At 39.2% G+C, this 7,465-nt stretch overlaps 1 protein-coding gene across 2 annotated transcripts in view; it reads left to right on the plus strand.

Moving 5' to 3' along the window:
* The first annotated feature begins 3,582 nt into the window (after positions 1-3,582).
* The window catches only part of adora2aa (adenosine A2a receptor a), an 18,782-nt gene continuing 14,899 nt past the window's right edge, over positions 3,583-7,465 (plus strand). For both annotated transcript variants that reach the window (XM_014022382.1, XM_014022383.1), the window contains exon 1: positions 3,583-3,829. The gene's annotated coding sequence lies outside the window, so the exon portion shown is untranslated. The remainder of the gene's footprint in view (positions 3,830-7,465) is intronic.

Genomic DNA, 7,465 nt, shown 5'->3' on the forward strand with positions numbered 1-7,465 from the left:
TCGATCATCAGATATTGTCCAAGATTAACCTTCAGGGTCGATATAACTCACTAGCAGCCTCGCACCGAGGACCTATCCACGTCATCATTTACCCAGAAGGCTTTGTGTATAAATAAAATGGTTCTGTTCATGTTAAATATATTTTTAAAAAATTACAAAACTAAACAGCCTACAGTGTTTTACAGTCTTTATTTTACAGTTAAAACATATGTTTATCAAATAAAGTCTAATGTTACAACTAATCATGGATCCCTTTAAAGAACTGGAGGAGTAGTAATGGAGCAGGTGTTCTCGGTCGGATGTGAACAATGAGTTTTGGTCAGTGTTTGKAACAGACTGATTGATCTTCACAGGTTTTACTCCAACTTGACTCAATGTTTTGCGAAAACAGGATCATTTTGATTTGCAGACTGTTTAAAACCAAGTGAGCAGCGTTTAGAGCAGTCATTTCAAACCACAGCTTTAAGTGTACTCGTGGCTGCGCACATTATTTCATTGCTCACCTCTGCCCATTTTGTGGCAACAATCCAAGTTACTGGAGTGAATTCACCTTTTGAGATGAAGTTGAGCAGATTTTTAAATGACTAGTATTTATGTTGAGTTGGTTTTTTTTAGACCCGGACATGTATTATTATTATTACATATTTTTTGTCTTGCAGGTGTCAAATTACAACTCGGGCGATCTTGATAAATTGGAGACATCTTGCGACAACTTTTTTTTTTTATGTTTTCAACATGCTCAGAATTCAAATGACAAAACAGCCTCTGCAAATCCTGAGAAAACAGCTTCATGTGTTATTATATTTTTAACAGGAGGGCAAATGTTCCCAAACATCTGCAAACCCACCCGTTTTCAGTGGTTTCTTCTCATCAGTGTCCCTGCTGTGTTTGGATTATTAGAGACGATTTGTGGCCCAAACAAGCATTTAACGAGTAGATCCAACTAACATGGAGGTGATGCTGTCAAACTGCTGCGTGTTTCTTGTGCCTCAACACCAAGTTCTCTATTTATTTGTCCTGTGAAGTAACAGCTTTATTGGTTTTAAGCRTCTATGAATGAATTGCACACCCAGTAAGTAGCTGCACTGAGATAAGCTTTTATTTTTTTACATACCACACTTATTTCCTGCCTTAAGAGTCCAGTCGACGCTTCTGCTACTGAAAATGTGACATTTTGAACTCTGCTTTTTTCCCCCTCGTCGGGCCTCGTGACGCAGCGTGGAAATATTTTGTAGAACAATCTTCTCGTTGGTGCCCGGTGACAAACACTAACGGTGTGGTGACGGATCAGGTGCACTCGGGTTTGGAGCTGGGTCCTGTTTTAGTGAGGATCCAGCAGGTGTCAGGGTTTCTGTTCTCCAGGTTGGGTCCTTACTGTTAGCACAAAACCACATCACATGGTTGATTTTCACCTCAGCTCCTCCGCTGGGCTGTGTTTTATCGCTCCTGATGGGAATCTCAGAGATTTGAAGCAGACTGAGTTTTGATCACACTTTGGTGAGGTTTTAAGAGCTCCAGCTCAGGCTGAGGAGCGATGGATGAATCTGAGCTCCAGCCTGCGCAGGAGACTCGTTACCTCTGGAGGCACATTCCAGCTCCTCGTGATGCTAGTTTATGTTGGGATCTTAGATTTCGCCTGCAGAACCAACAGCTTTTAGGGTAAATGTGAAAACCTTTTGTGTTCTAAAGTCCATTTCATCACGCTACATTTATTATTTTACAATTACTTGAAGATGCTTTGAGGGTTCCACTAAAACTGCTTCAGTTTTTTTGTTTTTCCACGTTGCCTTTTTTTATATAAAGTAACTTTTTGCAGTGTGATTGTCATCAGTGTGGATGTTTATTTTCATCATGTGTTGCTGAAGCAGTCTATCAAAGGAAAACATGATTCTGAGTTTATTTGTGTGAGTTTAAAGGCACTAAGCTACAGTATTAAGRGCACACTATAATCAATCAGTTGTAAGAAATACTTTTTATGTTGCTTTAAGTTTGTTTTCTTACAACACCTGTAGTTATAAAAGCTCCATGAACAAACGTTCTCGTCGTCTTCTTTGTGTCACAAAGTTTTTACACAACCTGAGTTTCAAAATGTTGCTCCTGATCTTAGAACAAACAGTCCTCTGTCAAATCCTTCATTTTAAATAGCTGATTAAAGTAACATTGTTTTTATTTTAGTCTCTAAAATGATTCAAATMTGACCTAAAGTGAATAAAAACCGATTCAACTGTGTCATCAGTTGAATGAAAATGAAGAGTTAAAAGGTTCAGTATCAGTTGTTTCTGCCCATCTAATATATTAACAAGTGCAAAACTTTGACAGCTGTCAATAAGAGTGGATTCACCAAATAACCACCAACAGCTTCATTTTACACTGCAGGCCTTTCTTATCAGGTTAAAGATTAAAAATATGCACAATAAAATCAATTGAACAAGTTTGAAAGAGGAAGTTTCTTCTCTCTGAACAACATACTTTGGTTTGTAAAGTCTCTCCTGAACCACAGGACATCTAGACAGATGAGATGAGATGGACTGATGGAAACCAGTGTTCAGCACGGTGGTGGAGGGGGGATGGTTTGGGCTCCTTGCAGTCASTGGGTTGAACTGTAGAGTCGAATCTGTCTGACAGCTGAAGCTTGGACCAAAGTGAGTCACAGAACAGAACAATGACCCCCAAAAACAGCAGCCGGTCTGCAACAGAGATAAACTCCAAACCTCAACCTGACTTCAAGAGAGCCGAGACCAAATAACGTCTGCAGCAAAATGAACTGAATGAAGCAATTAAAAAAACAAAAACAATCCAGGTGACAAACAACAACAGAGTTCATGCTGCTGCAGGATCATGGGCTGGACTTTGTCACACATGGGTGTAATTTGCTGGGGGTCAGGGGGGTTATGACACACACAATAACCCTCCCCCTAATAAAACGACATCGTTTGCTCTAACACAGTAGAAATGAACTGGTTCAGTACACAGCTGAAACTCTCTCGTTGTCTTTAGATAACTTTGACCTGATTTTTAAAATCTGTAATGCCATGATATGTACGTTTAAACATGACTGCTGATAATAACATGCAGGGTTTTAGTCTGGTCTTGTCACATTTTAGCTGTATTTGTTGAATCGTGAATTATATCCTAAAGTCCTGAGAAATGTAATACGTGTTTTTGTAAACAATGCAATGTATTTTAACCCCAATTTATCCTGAATCGTTTTACAAAAGCAAATGATTCAATCAGTGAATAAATAAATAAAAAGGCAGAGAGGGTAGACCTAAAGCTACACCCTTGTTTTCAGTTTTATAATTTAGGCTTCATGATAAAAAATCAACAAGGTGAATTCTGTTGTTTTTCTTCACTTGAGGTTAGATATCAATCATATTCAAAGCCACAGACCAGATCATTTCTTATATCCTGAAAGAGTGTGGGCTTTTTTTATTAGTTTTTCTTTCTTTCTTCTTCCACTGATGTGTTTTTTAATAAACGGCCTCATTAATCTCCAGTTATCAGAGCAGGTTTTGGTGCAGAGCWGATCCAGCCCTGAAGAGCAAACACAGCCCATGTTTCGTCAGGGAGGAGAGTGTAAAACTCATCTTTCAGCTGCTCTTTCTTCCTCAGCCCCAGCAGAGCAGACCTCAAGAGGGTTGTTGTTGTTTTTTTACTCCTCTTTAGTTCCTGAACGTCAGAGGCATGTTACACCCAGCTGCTGCTGCTGCTTTCAGTCCTGACGAGACTTTTCTTCTTCATTTTTGRTGCTTTAATCACATTTTCGGCAGTTTTTGGATTGTATTATTTTAAGTRAAACTACAGCTCTAATGAACACCTGGTAGAGAAGGTAAGTCATCTTTATTGTTTAATTTTTTTCAACATTAAAGGTTTCTCTATGTGGAAACACGTAGAGGGTTGTTTCTGTTCAGACATTAGTGTGTGTGTGTGTGTGTGTGTGTGTGTGTGTGTGTGTGTGTGTGTGTGTGTGTGTGTGATGAGCATCAGGTCCCTGAAGCCCACACGGCCCCACAGGTCAGTAAAAATGTCGCGTTCACGGTCATCTGAAGAAACAGGTGTTTGGGTTTATAACCCGGGCTGTTGCGTCACCGTGCTGTACCCACGCGCCGCAGCAGCGTGTCTGTTAGCAAAATATCCTCTGACTCGGTGGACGGATCTTAACGAAACTTGCAGAACTTCATCATTAGCTGCACAAATAAAACTGATTAACTTTTAGTGTCGTTCAGATGMGAAATGACTGCTCCAGCCGGCAGATATTAGGAAATACAGAAATGGCTAAAACTCATTGAGTTGTACAGATTTTGAGCTGAGATTCGGCGTGGTAGTAGCTGAGACTGATCCCAAATACTTAATTTGAACAATTCATTTCGTTAAAGATCTTTGTTAAGAAATTTCGCCATTAACACTTTGGAGTCAACACTGACTGTTAGCAAAATATCACAGCACTCAGTAGAGGGATAGCAGTGAAACTTTGAGAGAATAATCATTGGATGTACTTTTATAGCTGATTAATTTTTACAGCCAGCACGACTCAAGATAGCCAGCACAGCCGTCTGACCTGAAACACAGAAACATGGCTGTAATTCAGTCAGCTGTTCAGGTATTGTGTTAAAACTRGTTGTGGCTGGTGCTGATGGACAGTCACAACACCGAATCCAACTATTAGAGCAGGATATCTGCTTGAAACTTTAGYRKTAACTGTTGAAGTTTATGTGTGTGTGCACAGTAAAAAACAAAGTGTAATGTTAACACCTAGAGTTGGATTTAACTCTGTTTCATATAATATTTGGTMCCACTCAAAATGAGAGTAAAATGTACTCTATAGCCAGTGTCAACTTTTCAGAGATAATTTTACTCATTTTAGTGCCAAAATCAACAATGAGTTGAGTAAAATTATTTAACACTATAGCACGTTAACACTCTAAAGTAATATTTTTTATGGAGTTAATTTTACATTAAACTTTCTTTAAAATATACACATTATTGTGTAATACTATAATTACTTTTTGCTTTCCTTTCTACACAGTTTGAGTCAGAGTACGCAGAGTTCTGCACTGTATTCCAGAGTTTAAACAAATTCTTGAAGTGTTGTATTAACACTGGTCATAAGTTGGAAAAACAGCACAACAGTGTGACCCTTCACACACCAGGAAGTACCTCTCACTCATGGTGTCGACTTATGGTAAATAACACAAAACTTAAACTTGAAAAACTAAACAACCTGAACAAGAAAACTAACCAGAAAAACAAAGTTTTTACACTCATGAACATTTTTAATAATCTTAGACATGCAAACACATCATTTCTACTAGATTACCCAGCATTCCTTGCTGAGAAAATTCTGGTCCACGAGGAAGAGAGTAGTGCTTTTCAGAATACTTCTTTCAACACTGCATTGTGTTCTATAATGACACTGTTAAGTGTTAATCAAGACTTAACAGTGGGCGGAGCTTATTTAACACTGTCCAGAGTTGAGACAACACTGATGAAATCAACTCTGTGAATTAACACCAACACTGGACGTCAGTTTACTCAGAAAGGGTTAAAATAACACTCGGGGAGCTGAAATTAACTCTGAAAAGTTTAACACTGCAAATTTAACACTCCATTTTTTTACTGTACAGGTCCAGGTTGGGGTCCAGGAGCCAGGATCACGCCTCCAGGTCCAGGTCCACTGCAAATTTAACACTCCATTTTTTTACTGTGTGAATGGGTTTCAGTGACACTGTTAGAAACTATAACTTTTTCAGTCGACCCAACTCAAAGCCACCACAGCTAATCCACATTAACCAGCACAAAAACGTCTGTAAGGCAGTTCATTTGACAGATACTGAGCTGAAGTTTGAGGTAGCTGAGAGTCATCCTCTACACATAATCTGAGCACAGACAGCAGCTGCCATTAATGTGGGTTCAGTGTTTTTCACTGCTGTTCATTGCTTGTGAGGCAGAGCGGAGCTTATTTCTTTTAAACTTGGACTTTGTAAATCGTGTTTGTGGRTTTATTTTCAGATTTAATGCAGACATCTCAGCAGTGTATTTGAATAATATCTGATCTGATATTTAATATCTTTAATAATATCTGAGTGAWATTCAGTTCCTCCCGTCTGTCCCCCGTCTCTGTAAATCCCTGGAGCTGCTCTAYTGTGCTTTATTATTTTAGTTTGGGACAGAAACATTGCTATCAGGGGACAATCACAGCTGTATTGGACTGAAATTCATGCTGCGTACATAAACTAGCATACTGCACCAAACCTCTTACATTTAGAGAGCCAGAATAAAAATATAAAGTCCAATAGATTAAAATAAATAAATAAAGCTAAYAACATAAATTATATAAAAAGGAAGTCTTTAGGATCCATAAAGACGTCCCATCCAGCCCAGAGGGAAAGGCTGACTGGGAGAGCAAAGACCTTTGGGTTCCAGCTGTTATCTCTGTAACCCACCATCAAGCAGCTTCTCCTCTGAGGGAAGCAGCTTCACACAAACAGCAGCCACAGCATCTGTTGTTAAATCTGGTTTTACACACGGCTGACACATTTCATCATCAAATCTTACATCAACGACGGAGCAGCAGCATGTGACGTGGTGTCCTGCAGCTCCACCTGGGAGGGCTTTCAATGCAGAACCCAAATTGCATCATTGTATCAGAACACACAACRACGACACAGAAACAAAAAGATTTCAGATTTCAGCTGTATTGGGATGTAAGCTGTCAGAGTTTGTGACACATCCAGCACAAGTTTCTCAGTAAAGCGTTTTGTCCAGACTCCTCCGTCCCAGACAGCTCTTTCATGGACGTCTCCATTGTTGACCTATTTTCAGTCACTTCATCTGTTTCCGTAGGTAAACAAACACGTAGCTGGCAGACGGTCACAAAGTTTCCTGACAGGGTTTTAATWTAGGGACACATTAACCATTAAAATGAGAAAAAAAACATTGTGCAGATTTATTAATTTATTTGTGTACTTTTTTCATAATTGGCTTTAAAGACATTACAGTTAGTAAGCAATGTTTGTTGTCCCTACATTACATTTTGTGGTTCTTAAATTATGGAGTCACCTGAGTGATGAACAATATTGTGGYGTTAACTTTGTGAAAGCTTTCCTCGATGTTAGTTTATCTCATTTTTATAATAATTGTGGAGGTGTGTCCCACTCTTCTTTACAGCATTGTTACAATTTATTAAAGTTTTTATTTTTGCTCAGCTCTCTTGGTCCAGCTACAGCATTTCAGTCAGGTTTCGGTCTGGATTTTGGACCATTGCATCTTGATTCTTTTTTTTTATCCATTCTGTTGTAGATTAGCTGCTGTGTTCKGTGTCATTGTTGTGCTTCATGACCTGGGTTGGTCCAGACTTCATCTGTCAGATTGGTGGTCTCACATTTGACTCTAGAACTCTTTGGTCTGCAGGAGYTCAGGATGGACTCAGTGACTGCAGGGTGCCCAAATCCTCATCCCTCCACCA

This window comes from Austrofundulus limnaeus, unplaced genomic scaffold (assembly GCF_001266775.1).
Source record: "Austrofundulus limnaeus strain Quisiro unplaced genomic scaffold, Austrofundulus_limnaeus-1.0 Scaffold328, whole genome shotgun sequence".
NCBI lineage: Eukaryota > Metazoa > Chordata > Actinopteri > Cyprinodontiformes > Rivulidae > Austrofundulus > Austrofundulus limnaeus.